Below are 21,638 nucleotides of genomic sequence, written 5' to 3' on the forward strand. Positions count from 1 at the left end.
AATATTGTACTGCATGTCCTTTTTTATATATTTTCTTTCAATAATGCTAGCTTTATTCATAAGATTTCAAGTACACTGGGGCCAATAAGAATTAAAGCTGAGAATATAAACAAAAAATTCAGGTTAGCATAAGAGTAGTTGTACTTGAATGTGACTTTGAGAAAACTTGATAAAATCATAGATCTTTTTAGACCTCATTTATTAACTGAGTATTGTATGCACATACACACTGTTTTTCTTTCTTCTACTTGTTAGTTTTTTATAAAATTCTATTGGGAATGAATATTGATAACCTGTCATAATTTTCACCTAAAAAATCATCTTTCACATTGTTCTTGATTTCATTGCCTCTGGACTTAACATTTCTTCTTTGAATACTTGTTGCATTATTTTATTAAGTATTGATGTCACTTTTGCAAGTTACTTGAGATCACTCTTTTTAACTTTTAAAAATAATCAATACAGCATTCTTTGCCCTCCATTCTTTCTTGTCTCCCTGGAACCCAAGATTTTTTAAAAATATTTTTAAGTGGCTTAGTAAGTAGGTTAGCTAATACTTTTAAAAACCTAGTACATAATCCATCCATCATTTATGTTTGCTATGTATGACACCCTTCATGCAAACATCTCAGAATGCTTTTTCTGTTATTACTATATAACAGAATATACACTTAAATGTCAAGTTGCAATCAATAAGTCTAGACCTGATTTAAACTTAGCCAATTTTTTATACCAATAAAAATAAAAGTAAAACAATAACAAAAAGTAAAAGCAAGGGTAAGCACATTATTAACATATAAAATCATAAAAGCCCAAGATAAGAATCCAGCCAGACTTTGGTTTCCGTGTCTTTTAAAAGAATTGAAAAAATTGTATGAAAATATTTTTTTCTTGGAGTATCCATTAGGATAAAATAAACATTATTTTATTCCATCTCTTCAAATAGATTACTATAAATCTAAAAAAGCACATAGATTCTACATCTTCTGTCTTATCTAAAGATTTAAAGGCTTTGTGTCTTTTGGATGAGGAAAGATAATTCCTATCTTCTAGACATTCTTTTTGGAATAGACAGGAAGTCTTCAATGGCATGTTTGTCCAAAATCATAAAAGTGTATTATTTTAAATGACTTTATAGACGAAACTTTCAAAGGAGCATGAAATCATGTCAAAGATAGTCACCAACTTCAAGCTAGTGAATTTTTACCCAAATAATTTATAAGGCAGGAATGAATAAACTCTAGAATAGGGCCAACTAATTTTTTTTTCCTTCAAATTGATTAACTATTCTTTTTTACCTGTCAATAGTGAACAGATTCAACATAAAGCATTACTTGCTAAAAGAATCATATAAGACATTTAACTTTTCATATTTTACTCTTTCTTGAAAGCTAATAATGCTGACTTATTTTGATCCTTTAAAATACACGTTTAAAATAGGATTTGTTATTTGTGGTAGCTCAGGCATCAACAAGGACAACAACTTTAAAGCAATTTGTTACTGACCTCAAATGCAAGTTGGCTATATACACAGTGACTGTACCAGACCTGAAAAACTGGATTTTGAGACAGTATCTTGCTTGGGGCTAAACAAAAATTAAATATTAAGCGTTTTATTTAACACTACTAAATAAGACATAATTTATACTCATAAGTAAGCATAGGAAAATTTTTTTACTATTTGTTCTAAAATTCTCTCTCCTTATGTCCTCTTACTCTCTCGTATTTCTTTTCTTCTTTTTAACTCCTTATTGTGAATTCATCTTCACCTTAGCAGATGTCAGCCACATTTACGTACTGGTTCTGACTTCCCAAAAGTGTCCACTTTTCCCTCTTTGACAATCTTACAGTACTTTCTGTCTTTCAGAACACTTACCATAGGTGTGAAGTTAATCATGATATAGTTTTACTTGGAATAACCTCTCCAACTGAGGGGAAAGTGAGACCATATCTTTCTTGTTCACCTCTGTAAATCTAGGGCCTAGAACAAAGAGGTATATATAATAACTACTCAGTAAATACGTTTAGAATTTATATCTTGCCTTTGCCATCCAAATTACTTTCTAGAATCGCCTTACAAATGGCTAGTCCAAAGATAATATAATTCACTATTGTTTTTCAGTGCTATAGTCCAGTTGTTTTTCTAATTTAAATGAGGTCCTGGCTTGTTTTGTTTTATTTTTTAAATCAGATGATGTTTCAGCACTTTCTGTATGTAAAAAAATATATAAGTCCAATAATTTGAGGTTGTGGAGAACGTTAGAAAATGAGATATTGCTGTTACTTTCTCCCTTTAAGTTAGCACAGATTTTTTCTTCAATCTGTGTATAGAAGTTTCAGAGTGGAGAATAACATAACATCACAGTATGGGAGGTCACTGATGAAAAGAGGCTTTCAGCTTATACTCTAACCAGGTGGACATTATTAAGAGAATTCCGTACTAGTACCTTGAAGAGTGGATATGCATACAAACTACCTAATTCACAAAGATGCTTTTTTACCTTGAAAACACAGTGATACTTGGAAACATTTAGTTGTGTAAATATTGTAAAAAATTATAGTTTCAATTGGAAGTGTAATCACTCATCTTCCTTTTCTATACCCTTTGTACATTCTGTTTAATTCTTCTAGTTCTATGAAAAGAAAATATTACCACTGAAAAATTTTATTCTCATGTCTAATTACTATTCCTTCTTTTTTCCTTTGAATTTTATTTGTGCATGAGCAACTTTTATTTGGAAATATCCAAACAAAATCTGAGCCTAGTATTAATAATATTCATAGGATATAAAACACAGAACAGAAAAATTTGCTTCAAAATGTATAGGTGTAAATATTGTTTTCTTGGGAGACTAAGGAGGAAAGATTACTTGAGCCCATCAGTTCATGACCAGCCTGGACAGCATAGCAAGAACTTGTCTCTATATAAAATTTTCTAAAAATTTAAAAATTAACTGGACACAGTGGCATATAACTGTAGATTCAGCTACTTTGGATCCTGAGGTGGGGGGAATCACTTGAGCTCAGGAGTTTGTGGCTGCAGTGAGCTACAATGGTGCCACTGCACTCTAGCGTGGATGACAAAGTGAGGCTCTGTCTCAACATATGTATATATATACATATATGTCTCAAAATATACAAATATACATACATTTATATACACATATATGTATATATCATACATAGGTACATACATACAAATATAAATATACATGTATATATGTGTGTATATACATGAAAGCTATATATATATATATACATATAGCTTTCATGTTATATATGTATGTGTGTGTACATATGAAAGGCATATATACACAGCTTTCATATTATAGTCATACTTTGTGTGTTATTTAATTATATCAAAGGAGAACAACTGAAAAGAATTAGAGAAATTGCCAATCCATTTATATATTTTTCTTATATAAGGTCATTGAAAAATTAAAACTAAAAGATCCTTTCTCTTGCATGATACTGGCTTACTAGTTCACTGATATAATAAAGAACAACTGTCCTTGTATCTAGTTTGTACATACTATGACTTATGCAATTTCATTTCTATTGCCGGGATATATTTTAACCATTTTAAAATCATCCACCTAGCTGAAATTATTTCTAAGTTCACATCCACAACTAAGGGTCTATGATCCTTCTGTTTTTTTTTTTTCCTTTTGCCATTATAGCAACCTATTTTTATCAATATTTCTTACAGATCATTTAGATAATATTTTATCCATATAATTTCAAAGATATATAACCAGCATTTAAGAAATACAAATATGGCTTGACACATATAATTTGGTAGTGCAGTTAAATATTATGGATTTCATCTTGCTACCATTTTATTTCCAGAACTCCATTACTTGGTGTCGGATTTTGCTTTATTACTGGATTATATGCTTTCTATCACAAAGCTGGACTAATTATCTTTGAAAAGGTACTATTGATGGGATAAAACCATAATCAAAACCTGTTCTGTTTTTTAAATGGTATATTTCTCATTATTCAAACTATATAAAGTTAAATATTGTTTGTCTATTAGTTAATTTCCTTATATTCATTTGCCTATGTCTCTGAAATTCATAATGAAGATAAGAAGGAATCACCGAAGTTGAAAGCTAACTAAAGGGTAATACACTATGTAACATTATGCTCTGAATTAACTTTATCTAATAGGGCATTGTGACATTTGTATAAATGGTGAGAGATAAGTGTATGCTATGATTTCACTGAGAATTTATTTTTGAGACTTTAAGGTAGTTCAGCAGAGAATTCAGACTTGGAATTTAAAGGGCAGAATAAGACCTATTAAGTAATTCAGTTCATTCTATAAAGCCAAAGAGAAAGGATGTGAAAATGTAGTCACTCATTTTCTGAAAGCTGAGATGTAAGAATCAACATAAGCATGGCTAGGATATTAGTAGCAACTAGAAAGATTCGGTGGCTGCTTTAAGTTGACAGCAATTGTCTGGCTTCTGCTACGAATTCAGGTTGCTAAACAAAGTTATGCTTACTTGCAGAAATCATAACCAACACCATATTAAAACCTAAAATGCAATTTATTTTGTGTATTAAAGTAATGTAACACAAAGAACTCTGTAATACATACTGTTCATTATTAATATCCATCCACAAGTTGATTCAGGCTGATGATAAACTCCATTATATCATAATTTTTTTCTATACTAAAAAAAGGATAAGACAAAGAGAAAAGAAAACTTCCTTATGTTAATAGATATCCAAGGCCTGCTTTTATTTGTGCACATAAAGACTGATAGTCTTGCAAATGTGGTTTCATTTTTAAAGTAATTAATCATCCAGGAAATAAAGTTTCATAGGTAGGGAATAAATACGGGAAAATATCCTAGATCACAGGCTCTACACTGTAGAAATTAATTTTACACATATGAGAAAATCATTCTAAAAGAAAAAAAATAAAAACAAAAAACCAAATTGTTCCTATTCTAAGTAAGCACACTATATTTTAGAGAGTATGATTTTTGTCTTTCATATAAATTTAGTAGCTGTTATTTGGTTACTATTAAACTATAGAAGTATGTTAAGCTATTTAAAATAAAATTTAATTTTCTTAAAGCAGTATATTGATATTCACATTTTTTAAATTGCATTTTAGGTTTTGGTGTACATGTGCAGAACATACAAGATAGTTGCATAGGTACACACATGGCAGTGTGTTTTGCTGCCTTCCTCCCCTTCACCCACATTTGGCATTTCTCCCCATGCTATCCCTCCCCAGCTCCTCCCCCCGTCTCTCCCCTATTTCCCCCAATAGACCCCAGTGTTTAGTTCTCCCTTCCCTGTGTCCATGTGTTCTCATTTTTCATCACCCTCCTATGAGTGAGAATATGTGGTATTTCATTTTCTGTTCTTGTGTCAGTTTGCTGAGAATGATGTTCTCCAGATTCATCCATGTCCCTACAAAGGACATGACCTCATCATTTTTTATTGCTGCATAATATTTCATGGTGTATATATTCACATTTTTTATCCTCTTATATGTCACTTGTCATATATATGCATCTGTTAAAAGTATTATGAAATGAACAAAGGAAAGAAAAAATACATAGGACTAAATGCTGTATTAGCCTATACTGTGAAAGAACAGCAAGCAAGTTCATCAGTCTTGTAATTTAAACTTCTATTATAAACATTAAAATAGTATTATTCGATTAAGTTACATTTACTTGGCTAGTTTTTGTAGACATCAACAAATGTTAGTGTAGATTAATTTCACAAGTATATATTAACTTTTGGGGGGGAGTTTAGGGTATTATGACTTCAAATATATTGTAACATCTTTAAAGGCATAAATTAATAATCTCCACTGTCTGTGAAAGTAGCTGACATTGCTAGCTGGACTTTAAAATTTTTCCAAATGAATTCCATTTGTTTTGCATGTTTGCCACAAAATTTACATTGTGATTCTATGACTTTCAATAATTTCAAACACATTCTTCTTTATCATGCTTCCCTTAAGCTTATTTAAGGTCAGTTTACTTTACCATACTTGGGCATTAAGAAACAACTATACATTTCAAGTGCATCCAGAATAAGAAATAAAAACTCACATGAGCAGATTTCCAATAAGCCTTGCTACATGTAAGTCTGGGCTAATTGTAGCTAGTAAAGAAGTATTTCTTTTATGATATAGTCTAAATTATTCATAAAATATATTTGAAGCTTCTTGGAAAATACAAATTGAAGCCTATTTCTACTTAGCTCCATGAAAATAATTCATTGCATATATTAAAGTATAACATTTAAATATTGTGAGAAATTATACAGTATGTATTTATAATCTTAGGTTGTTAAAGACTTTAATTAGCATTATGCTACATAGAAAATATTTTCTAATGTTAAAATATATCTTTATAAAACTAGCAATATTTGCAATGTATATAACTCTTTACCTATGAATTCTTCTAATTTTTTTTATTCAGAAAAATAATCACACAACGTGACACACATATGTCTTGAGGCTTTTTAAATGCAGTGTTATTTGTAATAGCAAAATCTAGAAAACAACATAGGTCATGTTGAGAAATTTTGTAATATAAATTATGGTCTGTCTATATAATGACTTACAATACAGGTGATACATTTATATGGAAAGATACAGAGTTTTCTTGCTCAGTAAATAAAATACATAGATCAATAGATATGTAATAGTATCTTTTTTGTGTTTTTTTTGTGTGCATACATAGAAAACAGTCTGGAAAATACAGTCTTTAATTGAATAGTAATAGTAAATTTTAAGTGAAATAACAGATTGTCTTTTTGGTTTATAATGATTTATATATTAATGTATGCTGGTTTTCAGACTTTAGAAATAACTTGACCATGCAAAATTAGAAAAAACTATATAATTTTTGACATTTAAATACTCAATTCATTTTTCTACAAAGAACAAGTACAACTTGAATTCAAAATTATTTTTATTGATTTTATTAGCTTACTGATGATATATTCCAACCAGTAAGTTTTCAAATGCTGTCATTATACTTAAAATATAATATATAAAAGGTGATGTGGCAGTTCCTCAAAAAGTTTAGTATAGAATTTAATGATTCAGTAATTTGACTTCAAGGTACATACCCAAAATAATTAAAGGCAGACGTCAGGACAGATACTTGTACACCAGTGTTTATAGAAGCACTAATCACATTAGCCAAAATGTGGAAACAACCCAAATGCCCATTAATAGATTAATTAATGCAGATCAAACCCACATTGAGATACCATCTCATGCCAGTAGAATGGCAATCATTAAAAAATCTGGAGACAACAGATGCTGGAGAAGATGTGGAGAAATAGGAACACTTTTACATTGTTGGTGGGAGTGTAAATTAATTCAACCATTGTGGAAGACAGTGTGGTGATTCCTCAAGGATCTAGAAATAGAAATACCATTTGACCCAGCAACCCCATTACTGGGTATTTACCCAAAGGATTAGAAATTGTTCTATTATAAAAACACATGCAGACATATGTTTATTGCAGCACTGCTTACAATAGCAAAGACTTGGAACCAACCCAAATGCCATTCAATGATAAGCTGGACAAAGAAAATGTGGCACATATACACCATGGAATACTATGCAACCATAAAAAAGGATGAGTTCATGTCCTTTAGAGAGACATGGATGAATCTGGAAACCATCATTCTCAGCAAACTGATGCAAGAACAGAAAACCAAACATTGCATATTCTCATTCATAAGTGGGTGCTGAACAATGAGAACACAGAGACCCAGGGAGAGGAACATCACACACTGGGGCCTGTTGGGGGATGGGGGATAGGGGAGGGATAGTAAGGCATGGGGGGATTGAGGAGGGCTGCTAACATTAGGAGAAATACCTAATGTAGGAGGCGATGGGGGGATGGATGCAGCAAAATATCATGGCACGTGTATATCTAGATAACAGTCCTGCATGATCTACGCATGTACCCCAGATCTTAAAGTATAATAAAAAATAGATTAGTAAACAAAATGTGGTATGTATATATATATACAATTGAATGTTATTCAGCTTTAAAAAAATACAGAAAAATGTTACAACATGCTTGAACCTTGAAAACCTTATTCTAAGTAAAATATAACATACACAAAAGAGCCAATATTATGAGTCCATTTATGTAAGGTTTCTAAAACAGGCAATTTTATAGAGACATGAAGGAATATAGTGGTTACCAGAGCCAGGAGGAGGAGATAATGGGGAATTAGTTTTCAATTGGTTCAGAGTTTCAGTTTGGGATTATGAAACACTTCTGGAGTTGGACAATGATGATTATTGTACAACATTATGAATATATTTCATGCCTGTGAATTGTGCAGTTAAAAATGGATACAAAGGTAAATAACATGTGATGTGTATTTTACCACATTGGAATTTTAAAGTATGTGCTATTTAATTTTTTTCTGAAACACAAAGATTTCACATTAAAATTGCATGCAATTTAATGTCCCAAATACATTGTTCTATTTTTTAGTCAAAATCAGTGAAACTCAGATTTCATTACAGAATCATGGGAAATTAACAATATAATTTTTTTACATATGCTGACTAGATTTATTGCTGATTGAATGAATGATTTTTGCAGTGTTTTACCTGAGGCAGTTATATGTACTATGCACCTTTAACATTTGTTTGGCCTATAATAAATGTTGTACAAATCAATCTTCTTGATATGGTATTATGAACAGTAAAGCTTTTATTTTTACTGAATTTCTTTGACAATTTGGCCAGAATCCAATTGAAAATTAGTTCTAAGTTAGCAATTTTAAGGCAAAAAATCAATCAACCAAAAAAAGATATTCTAATCCTAATTTATATTAAACATTTTAATTAATAGGAAAATAGAATTCTCATTATTCTAGCTTTTTAAACTCTGACATATTAAAAGAACTTCATTAAATATAAACTTTCTTAGTTTTATATGGCTTGTTGGTTTTAATATTAAAGGTTTCTTTTTCTATTATATGTCACATTTTTGTGAATGCATAGTATGTTGGAAATTAACTGAGAAATTGTACACTTTTTGTTTTTTGTTAATTGTTTACTATGCCCTTTTAAAATGTGGATTTTGATACACACATTTGTATTAAAATCTTTTATATGTTTAAATAAATACACTTAACATCTCTCTTTGCAGACAACTTTTATACTACTAATATTTAGAACTTCATGCCTAAATTGCATTACTCTGTAATTGCTGTTTACAACAATGAATATAATCATCTGAGTATCTTGCTAAGAAAAGTAGAGAAAGGGGGACATTTTAATAGTCCACTTAGGTGGATATGCTGTTGGATGAACTGGAGCCAAATGCTATGTATACTAACATATTCCTGTTACAGTTTACCCTGAGAGTGATTTCTGAGAACACACTGGTAACATTTCATTAAAATTAGCTCTTCATGTCACTATTACAGACCTGGATGAAGCCACAGGACATGTGGACCCAAGCCTAGCGTGATATGAATTGTAGGCCAAGTCATAGAAATACACATCCTCATAGAGCTATAGCACATGAAATTGTACAACAAAAGTTAAAAAGTTTATAAAATACTGTTTGTCATGCAGAAATGTTCACTTTATTGTTCTCATAAAATAGGGAAATAAAAATCTACTTTATCACTTCTAAGATACCACGGTTTGAAAATTGCAGGTGAAGAGAAGACATCATGCACTTACTAGAATTCACATGAAGAGTAGGCCTTAGACTTTAAGGTTCACTGTAATTCTCAACAAAAACTTGCTTACGTGGGAGAGAGACCAAACTTAGGCAAAAATTGCTGAACAGAGAATTCAAAAATGGCAAGGCAGCAACATTGGGCCTAAAATATAAAGATACTCAGATATTGAAGGAGTGTCTATAGGAGGTAAATCTAAGAACCATATTATACACGTTGTAAATAATTAGCAGTAAGTTAGATAGGAGTAAGCTCTCTAAGAATAGTACACTGGCCCAATTTAAAATTAGGCATAACTCATCTTTTAAAAGCACAAAAAGATCTATCTAATAGTACATTTCTATTCTAATAGAAAAATAGTTCACTCTCTTGGAATAAATAGTACCCTGGCTCAATTTAAAACTAGGCAGAACTCATCTTTTAAAAGCACAGAAAAATCTAATTTCAAGATGAGCAACTAAAAATACTATGATTAAATCGATGCAAAAATATTTTAAGGAAAATATGTAGATGAACTGAATCCTGTCTAAATAATAAATGCATGAGAGAAAATATGAATATAAATCAGATGAACTCAAAATGAGCTTAAAAATTAAGAAAATTATGTAAGTGCAAGAAAATTGATGAATCAGAAAGTATAAAGCTCAAAAAATACAATAGTGTGCAAAGGGCAAGGGTACAACAAAAGGAAAATAACACTAATGAATAAATATTATACTAGTAGAAAAATAAAAGTAAGTAGACAGCATGGCAGATATAACAAAGAAAAGAGAACGTAGGCAAAACAAAACGTTAAAAATTCGACAAAAGAAATAGATAAATCAAGAAAATAACATATAGTGAAAACATACAGAATGTGTATAAAGGAGGAAAAAAGAAAAGCAATTAAAAAGAAACATACATATACACACACATATACTGTATATATACATATGTTTGTGTGTGTCTGTGCATATTATTTTTTTCCTAAAAGAGCAGTAGTAGTGGTATTAGTGGAAAAAACAGTAATAGAAACATCACATTGATATTGCACACCGTGTATGAGAAAATAATTCTAGAATATTCTGCTTAGGAGGCTGAGACATATATATATATATATTACATGTATTTATTATATATTAAATATATACAAATATAAAAGCAAACTCTAAGTCTCTTCTCAAGAAAATAAAATTTCTCCATGACACTTCATATATGACAAAGTATCCAAAACACGATGGAATAATAAATGTAAGGTAGTCAAGAATGAAAACATTAACCAAGATTTTAATTTCAGCTAAACCGACTTTAAATATAAAGCCCAGATACCAACAGTTAAATTATCAATATGTCAGCTCTAAAGAATCGTTTTCTTGAGTGCTTTTTAGTAAACTAGAAGATGAAACTCAGATTCAGAACTTCGGGAAAAAAAAATATCTTCAATTATCAAAAGACCAGGCATGTAGAGTTAATGTGCAGTAGACTTTTACTGATTTTAATGTGTAAAAAGGAGAACTTATCAGTCAAACCAGAAATAAATCTGAAAGAGATTAGGACATCTAGGTATATATACCCCAAATGTTAAATTCCCAGATTCTCTTGTATTATTTGAGCCTAGTTATGTGGTCCACTCATCCCTAATAATATGGCACACACTCCTTGCTTGAATATGATACATATGTCTCTTTTCTGTAAAACAACATGTGACTCACAGAATATGGCTACATCTTCCTTTTTTGTCACAAGGTTAATAACTGGAACTAGGCGGGGCGCGGTGGCTCACGCCTGTAATCCCAGCACTTTGGGAGGCCGAGGCGGGTGGATCACGAGGTCAACAGATCGAGACCATCCCGGTCAACATGGTGAAACCCCGTCTCTACTAAAAATACAAAAAATTAGCTGGGCATGGTGGCGCGTGCCTGTAATCCCAGCTACTCAGGAGGCTGAGGCAGGAGAATTGCCTGAACCCAGGAGGCGGAGGTTGCGGTGAGCCGAGATCGCGCCATTGCACTCCAGCCTGGGTAACAAGAGTGAAACTCCGTCTCAAAAAAAAAAATAATAAATAATAATAACAATAATAATAACTGGAACTAAGTCACAATTGAATCCACCTGGGGTAGTGCTGGGATTGCTAAGGAAGGAAAGGGATTATATCCAGAAGAAGCTTCAGGTCAGAGCCCACAGTACCAGCAAAAGCTAGCAGAGTATTCATGAGGCTAGGTTCTGAGAATGCTGGATTGAGGGATGTTACATAAGGGAGCATTTACTAGTCTGGGAACATAGAGATATCAACACCTTGTCAAGGACTCAGAAAAATGGTGGTAATATGCTTCTGGATAGATCTTAAAAGCACGGAGAAAGCAAAAGCCCACACAGAGCAAGGTAGACAGTAGAAGAAGAAGAAAAGGATGAATACTCTGGTGTTCCAGGTCCAGAGAGCACAGGCGTGGAGCAGAGCTCATGCCATGGTTAGGAGTTCTGCAAAGTGGCTGAATGAGTTGTAGAGAAAATTGACTCAGGAGGAAGCATTTACCAACCACTCCCCAGTATCACCGGTGACCATGACAGGGGTAATAGAGGAATATGGAGAAAGGCATCCCTCTTCTATATACAAAGATAAGTATTTGAGACATCTACTCTACCTATTGAATGGAAAGGTGATACTAGGAAGCAGGACAAAAGGCTTTGTGATATTCAGGTGGCATATTCTCTGATTTCATATGTGTAAATTTTACAAAACTTTTGACACATTTTATTGATTTAGGTTTATTAGCATTTCAAGTCTACGTTGACAAATAAACAAAACAAAACTCTAATTGTTAACCATTGTCACTTAAGGAGGCAACTGACTTTTGGATCAATGAAGTGAAACATTTTTCTTCTTGCGTCTTGAGTGGAAGGAGGTAGGTGAATACATATCCACAAACATATATTCTAAGAAAATATATTATTTTTCCAAGACTATTTGGAAAGTCTGCAACAGATACACATACTTTCCTCAGGGGCTTCAAAATACTTCTCTTTTCTTCTTTTGTGTCTTACCACTTTCACTGAAATTCTCTGTCTAGAGGAAATCAGTCATGCACTGTAAAGCAAGGACACTTTGCAAGTATCAAAGGAAAACTGTCACTGTTTGTAAAGTTCTAAATCATGTGTGACAGAACTATTTTGCTGTTTCCCCCAAATCTGCAACTGGTCTCTATTTAACTAGGAAATGCTTTCCTGTAAATTGTCTTCTCTTTCACATTTCTACTCACGCAGCCATGATGTCTGTCACTGACAGACAGATGCTGAAGGGAAAAATATCACCAACCCCTCACTTGGTAATATCTTCTGCAACTTCCCTAGTTAAGTATTTCTCCCATGTCCTATTTGTTTTTTTTTTTTTTACACAGCATGTATGACTTGCAAATTTGAAATGATCTTCTTTCATGGAGGAACTTAGAGTTGGTCTTAGGTCTTAAACATTCACAGCACTGAAGTTCTACACGACTACTGTTTTGGCAAGTTTAGCTTCTCAATCAAGGTGATCTATCATTCACTGCACATTTTGCATCATCTATCATATGTTTCCCTTTTCAGGAGAAGAGTCCTTTTCTTTCAGATGAATGGCAGATATCTCTTACAGATATGTCTTTTGTAATGTATCTGGGCTTTGTGTACTACATAAGCCAATGAAATTCATGTGAAATGCATCTCTAGTATTGAGATTCTCTCTCTTGTGATTCATGCAGGCAGTTTCCTGTAGAGATTTAGTACCTTACAATAACTTTTTCAATTAATTATTTTATTTTTTTTTGAGACAGAGTCTCAATTAATTATTTTTTAGACCAAGTCTTGCTCTGTTGCCCAGGCTGGATAGACTGCAGTGGTGTCATCATGGCTCACTGTAACGTCTGCCTCCCAGTCTCAAGTGATTCTCCCACCCCTGCCTACTGGGTAGCTGGGGTTACAATTGCATGCCACCATGCCTGGTTAATTTTTGCATTTTTAGTAGAGACAGCATTTAACCATGTTGGCCAGCCTGGTCTTGAAGTTCTGGCCTCAAGTGATCCACCTGCTTTGGCCTCCCACAGTGCTGGTATTACAGTGTAACTAAGATTTAAATGTCAAGTCCCACAATTCTTGGTGTCTAGTGAGATGCCATTTAACAGATCACTATTCTGTTACGACTCTGTCTTATACTAGTTTTGCAAGCCTTAACAGAAGGACTTCGGTTGAGTCCAGAGTTATCATAAATTTATTGCTGAGGTTGAGTTTTGGTGTCAAAGTGAAAGCATCATATTGAGACCAGCTGGCGATAAGCATTTGGACATGACTTTATTGACAGTGCTGGAATTGGAACTTTTTATTTTGTTTATAAAATATATTGTATACCTTTAAACCACTTCCTAACCACCACTATTCTACCAATTTTTCTCTCTTTAAATATGATTGACATAATTTTCTTAACTTCCCATTTCAATTACATTAATCCAATGATAGGTTAATGTAATAGCACATCATTACAGACCTCCACTGTGCAAAGCACTTTTAAAAGCAAAGCATGTTCAGTGAAGCAGGGGACAATATACAAATACTTCTTGACCTGCTAGTTTATATAATATTGAGGGATAAATAAGAAGAGAATTTCACATACAATGATTTAATTGGAAGTAAATGTAGTGTTTTTCGGGTTGAGGAGTGCTTCCTGAGAAATTAATATTTAACCTCCAGCTTGGAGGACATTCGGACAGCTGAATAGGTAGAAAGAAGATAGAAGATAAAAACTCCCAAGAGCTGCTGAAAGCTAGACTGAGGTTAAATTGCAAAAACCAAACAAAAACAAGTAAGAAAGAGAGAGAGAGAGAGAGAGAGAGAGAGAGAGAGAGAGAGAGAGAGAGAACTAGACAAGGGGATGCCTAATTTTCTGTATGACAGTCCTTGGGCTAAATCTCAAGATGTGCATGTATTTAATAGCCCTGAAGCATAATAGAAAGTAATTGAGAATTAAACTACAATATAAACTATGGCCCAAGATTCAGAATAACTCACAAATTATACACATACAGGATAAACTCAAGGAAGAATGCAAAGGTTTTAAACACTGCAGTGATATTTGAACCCACAGAAGGTGAGACAGAAATTATTATGTGAACCTCAGTGGATTTGGAAACAAAAACGACACAACAATAACAACAACAAATAAGCTCCTCCTGAGGATCCTTAACAAGACCCAAAGTCTGATAATATAACATGCAAAATGTACAAGAAGTAATCTAATAATCCCAGACAAGCAAAGATCCAGAAATATCCAATATTCAAAGGAAAATTCATCACCAGACACAAGAGGACAAATACTACATTATCCCGCTTATATGACACATCTGAAATAGTCAAATTTATTAAAGCAGAGTAGAATGTTGGCTGTCAATACCTATGAGGAGGAGAAAAAGGAAGGCATTAGTCAAAGAGGAAGGTATTAGTTATGCAAGATAAGTATGTCCTAAATATCTACTCCACAACATAGTACCAATAGGTAACAATCCTATTTTGCGTACTCATAAAAAAAAAAAGCAGAGTAGATCTTAGGTTGTTTTACCAAAATAATAAACATAGAGGACAAGAAGTCTCTCTTGGAAATGATGAATATGATTTTGGTATAGGTTGTGATGGTTTTACAAGCATATATGTATCTCCTAATTCACCAAGCTGTATATGTTAAATAGTGTACAGGGTTTATTTTTATATCAAAAAACAAATTAGACAGCTGAAGCAAGTGAAAATTCCTAGAAATAAACAGATTTGGAAAACTGACTTAGAAAAATCTGAATAGACCTATAGCAAATAGTTATTTATTAAGAATCTCAGGCTCAGATTACTTCACTAATGACACTTTCAAATATTTAAGAAAAGAATAATACTAACCCATAAAAAGTCTTTCAGAAAGTACATGAACAGAGACTATTTACAACTTTATCTATTGGATCAATATTACTCAGATACCAAAGTTAGGCAAAGACATCACAATAAAAACTTCAATGAAACTACCCAGCAACATCCTTCATGAAACAGTAACATAAAAATACTTTAAAAACAATACCTTAGAAACTTAAATGTATTTTAGTATCTAAAAATCAATTCATGTCATTATCCATATAAGTAGTATAAAGAGGAAAAAAACACCTGATCATCCCAACTGTTGCACAAAAAATGTTTTGATAACATCAAACATCCATTCATGACAAGAATTTCAACAAACTAGGAATGGAAGAAAAATTCCTCTTTCTGATATATAATATGGCTTAATTATGGAAATGAATAATTTACTCCTAATATCTGGACAATTAAACAATGTGTGCTCTCTTAATAGGTACTGAATAGGTATTCAATATGTATTCACATAAATAAATTATAACTATATATCTATCTATCAAAATGAAATTACAAAATAAACCATTGAATGAAAGAGTTTGCAAATCAAATGTCTGATAAATGATTTAAATCCATAATATATCTCTGGTTTTATACTAATACCACAATGTCTTCATTACTGGAGATTGATAATGAGTTTTGAAATCAAGTACTGTAACTTCTCTAACTTGCTTTATAAGTATGTATCACATTTTGCTTACCTTTGAAGCTGTTCATAGGCATTTATATTGTTTCCAAGTATTGGAAAAAATTGTACAGGATATTCTTGCTTCTTTGCACTCCATACAAATTTTAGGATAAATTTGTCAAATTCTACAAAAATCCTGCTGTAATTTGATAGGTATTGTACTAAATTTATACATCAATTTAGGAGACAGTGGTCACCTTAATAAAAGATTTTTTCTGTGAATGTGGCATGTCTATTTCTTCAGACATTCTTTACTCTCTCTCAGCAATATTTTGTTGTTTTTAAGGTACATCTTGCACTTCTTGCATTAAATTCACTCCCAAGTATTTTATTTTTTGATGCTATTATAAATAGAATGTTTTATTGATTTTATGTTTATGAATATCTTATTAGTTGCTGATATATAGATATTTTATCTGTATATACATGAGTAGCTAATAAGCACATGGAAAATCTCAACATCATTAGTCATTAGGGAAATGCAAATCACAACCAGAGTGAGCTATCATTATTTACCTTATAGCATGGCTATAGTCAAGAAGACTGATGGTACCAGGTGTTAGCAACAGTGTGGAGAAACAGGTGGGAATGTAAATAAGTGAAGCCACTTTGGAAAACAGTTTGGCTATTTCTGAAAATGTTAAACATATTGTATAGTGAAAAGCTCTTTATTTTCTTCTGAATTGATAAAGCCTGTTCAAGGCATAATACTTTGATGCAATAACCCTTTTCCATTTCACACCATGAAAACTTAAAGCATCCTTCTATAGATAGAAACTGGAAGATATTCTGGTTGGAGTTGTATGAGAACATGGTGAGAAAGATAATGTTTCTAGTACAAGAGTGATTAGGAACTAGAGAAGGAGAAGTTGTAAAATCTTCACTCATTAATAACGAAGGAGTCTAGAATATTATCATTACGTACCTGTGTATTTTGTGTTCCCTAGTTGAAAAAATTTAGATATTTTAAAGGAATTTTGCTGTTTTAATTGCAAGCAATAAGAATACAAGTCCAAAAGGAATTTATTGAAAAGAAATTAGGAACAGATGAAATAGATTGAGAGGTGGGCAAAATAAATGTCCAGAGAGCCTTCAGAGGGCTACGAACAAGTAAACAGAATAGTTGAGCCAGTCAATGTGCAGCCTCTGGGAGAATGAATCACAACTGCCTTATCTCTCCCATTTTCAAGATTAAGGGAAAAGGACCCCACTGCCCATGCTCAGGTCACATGGCCACCCAGCTTTACTGAGAATTTATGGGGCAGGCAGTACTAATGTTGCTTTCAACTACAGAGGGCACCTGTGTTTAATATCCCCCTCTCTACACACCAGGTAGAAAGGAACTCAAAAGGAACTTGTGATTCTAGAAGGCAATGGTTGAGCAATGGATACAAAATCCATACATTTGGCATTGTCTCTGTCCGCATTTACAATCAAATCATAAAGCATATATTTTTCAACTTCCTACTCCTAATATATAGAACAGTGCCTGACATCTTGTAAATAGTTATTAATTGACTGACTTATCACCCTGTTCAATAAAAACTCCTAAAATCAAATGAGAAAATATTGTCATAAATTTTAAAACTGATAGAATAGTTTATGACATTTTTGCTTATAATTTTATTTTAACATTATTAAAACAATCTAATGACTGTATTTGTCATTATGGAGTTTTGTCACTTAATTTTAAAAGTTTTAACAATTGAGAAATAAGTTAACATCATAAATTGACTGATAAAGCAAAAAATGAACTCAGGCATGTCTCTAACAGATGGTGAAAACAAACTCATCATTGTAATCATTTTATTATTTCTCATCAAATTCATTATTGATTCTAACATGTATTTGTATTATGTTTCTCAAAATGGAGGAAAAATGCGTTGTATATTTCTCAAGGGGAGGGAGAAATGCCTTTGATGATCTTTATAGATAAAGAATGGAATTTGATTACTTAGAGTTACAGAAAGTTGCTATTAACATAATATATCTGGAGACAAACAGGGAAAACTAATTCGGAAACACACAGCAGCAAAGACATGGGGGAAACACAGGGAAAGGCAATGGTTAGAACTGAACAAATTCACCCTGCTCCTTCAAAAACCAGCAAGTGTCTAAAAACAGACTGGGCTGTACTAATGTTATTGTACTTGATTCAGCAACAGCAGAGTTTGCATCTTGCCTTACTGAAGTCTTCCCTTGCTAATAGAGAATAAGAATCATTCAAATATTCTAAAATCCTAAGATTTGTAATATATTAATCTCTTAAACAAACTGGTTTCTATTAATTTCTGAAGACCCATGCCAAGGGAGAGTTATCATAGCATATCAATGACTTTGAAAATTAGTCATTTTTTCCCCTGAGTTTTGGTATAACCTAATTCATTTTGTGCTTACACGTCCTCCAGGTTAATCTTTGCCAACATTAATAAAAAATTTACATGTTAGACGTGTTAGCAGTAACTCACCTACAATGAGATTCCCTACTCCAGGCTGCCAGTGTGAAACCCTCAATAACAACCACCCAGCCCTATGTGAATCATGTAAGTGACACACTGACACATCATTATAGAATAGACTTTATGACAGCTGTTGGATCCTTTACACACAGGAAGATTCACTTATGAATTCAAAACTGCTATAATTTTTTAGAATGTCAACTTCATTGTTTAAAGCAGAAGTATGGGAAGAAAATTAAAGAAGAGTAAATACCAAAACACTTGTGGTCCTTTTGAGAGCCAAAGCCTGGGCCAAAATGGGCTTTGGTTAAGACAAGGGAGGAAGAAGAAAAAGCTGATGGGAGGCAATAAAATAATTTAAAGGGCACTTTTCCTCCTTCCTTCCTTCCTTCCTTCCTTCCTTCCTTCCTTCCTTCCTTCCTTCCTTTCCTTCCTTCATTTCCCTCCCTTCTTTCTTTCTCTCTCTCCCCTTTTGCCTCTTTTCTTCTTACCTTTTTATTTAACCTTTTAAATAGAAACATTTGAATTAATAGGCATCACTTTCCACTCATCCTGGTTTTATCTAATATATTATATTCTTTTGAGAAAGACAAAACTTGATTTAAAAAAACTTATCAACTGAAAGGACAAGAAATGTTTTTAATACAACTAATCTGAAGAAGATGAAACAGATATAAAATTTTATTTTATAAATATTTTTTAAATTACAAAAATATCTACAGTTCACAAATAATAAGCCACTGGAGAATACAAATAAATAATAACACTTTGTATTAGGAAAAAAACTAATGCTCTCAAAAGACAAAATTTTAACAAACATATTTAAACAATCTAATTGGTCTTTATTTGGAATTCACCAATTGGGGAGTATCTCATTAAAATCATAGGTGCTATGCTAGGCCCGGTAGTTTTTATAAAGTAGCTTAATCAGGTACAAAGAAACAGCGAAAAGACATTGATCAATATCAGTTGACATCAGGTTACTTTCCTTGTAAAGGTTAAGGCCAACGTGGATAAAAAGTACCTTGTCCTCTAAATATTAGGGGTCTGTACTTTAATCACTGATTGCTGCTTTTGATCACAGAGCTGCAAAGGGACAGCTGGACATTGTTGTTGTACCCTCCATTGTGATCCAAAGTCACCAATAAATCAAAAGTGAAAAGATGGAAGATGATATTCCATGCAAAGAGTTTTCCAAGCAACAGAGTAATTCCATGCAAAGGAGAGCAAAGGGGGTTACACTAATATCAAACAAAATAGACTTTAAACTAAAACTTATGCAGCAAGAAGGACATTATATATTACTAAAAGGTTCAATGCATCAAGAAGACATAGCAATTATAAACCTTTATGTGCTTAATAACAAACCATCAAAATGTATAAATTAAAAATTGGTAGGATAAAGGAGAAAATAGACAGTTCTGCAATAATAGTTGAAGACTTCAATATCACACTCTCAATATTGGTTAGAACAACCAGACAGAAAATAAGTGAGAAAACAGAGTACTTAACACAATAAGCCAACTAGATATATATGATTTGTACAGAACACTATTTGCTACAATGTTATATACATTCTTCTCAAGTACACATGGGACATCTCCCAGAATAGTTGATGTGTTAGGCCATTTACTAATTTTCAATGGATTTTTTTGAAAGCAAAACAGATAGATTAAATTTCGCATAGGTAATTTGAGCAAACACAATTTATGAATCGGGCAGCACTCAGAACAAGGAGGGGTTCAGAGAGCTTCATCCAGCAATGTAAGCAGACAGTGTTTATAAACAGAAGTGCTATACAGAATGAACTAGATTAGTAACTGTTGGACATTTGCCTTATTTGGCATGGCATGATGAAGCATGTTTTTACATAGACATAGTCTTACCTGCAGGTAGACTGTGATTGGCTGATGCATAGCTGCTGTGATTTTCTGAGATTCAACTATTTATTGCAATAATATGCTCTTAAATTACCTTGTACTTTGTTTACATATAAGGTAGGTTGACATTTTTTAAATGTAGGAATTCACAATAAGGAGGCAACTTTAGGCTAAGCTTAATTTGTAAGATTTTTAAAAATAGGTATCATACAAAGTTTCTTCTCTGACCACAACACGATGAAGTTATAAATCAACAATCAAAGCAAAACTAGACAATTTACAAAGTTATGAAAATTAACACACTATTAAACAGAAAATACATCAAAAAAGACATCACGAAGAAATTAGAATATACTTAGAGATTAATGAAAGCAACTCACAACATAACAGAACTCAGGAGACACAACAAAAGCACTGTAAGTGGAAAATTTATAGCTATAAATGCACATTAAAAAATAAGAGAGATCTCCAACCAACAACCTAACTTTATAACTTAAAAAAAACTATTTTGTTTTATCTGTATTGCTATAATAAAATACCCCAAACTGAGTAATTTATAACCAAAATTTATTTCACACAGTCCTGGGGGCTGTAAAGTTCCAAATCAAGGTACCAACAAAGTTCGTTTTTGGGGAGAAGAGTTCTCTGCTTCAAAATTATGCCTTGTTGCTGAATCCATCAGAAGAAATGAATGCTGTTTCCTCACATAGTGGATAGGCATAAAAGAGCTCTGGACTCACCTAAGCCTTTTTTATGAGGGAACTAATCCCTTTCACCAGGGTGGAGCCCTCACGGCCTAATAATCTCCCCAAAGACTCACCTATTAATATAATTTCCTTGGAAGCTAAGTTTCAATACATAAATTTTAGAGGAATACGTACATTCAAACCATAGCATAAACCTAGAAAAATAAAGTAAGTGGAAAGCTGGCAGAAGGGATGAAATAATAGATGAGAGCAGAGGTAAATGAAAAGGAAAACAGAAAACATTAGAGAAAATCAGTGAAA

At 32.5% G+C, this 21,638-nt stretch overlaps 1 long non-coding RNA gene across 7 annotated transcripts in view; it reads left to right on the top strand.

Annotated features, from left to right (window-relative positions):
- Positions 1-21,638, top strand: part of LOC118152959 (uncharacterized) — a 328,047-nt gene that overhangs the window by 120,673 nt on the left and 185,736 nt on the right. The window lies entirely within an intron of this gene.

The sequence above is a fragment of the Callithrix jacchus genome, chromosome 1, assembly GCF_049354715.1.
Source record: "Callithrix jacchus isolate 240 chromosome 1, calJac240_pri, whole genome shotgun sequence".
In the NCBI taxonomy this organism is placed as follows: Eukaryota; Metazoa; Chordata; class Mammalia; order Primates; family Cebidae; genus Callithrix; species Callithrix jacchus.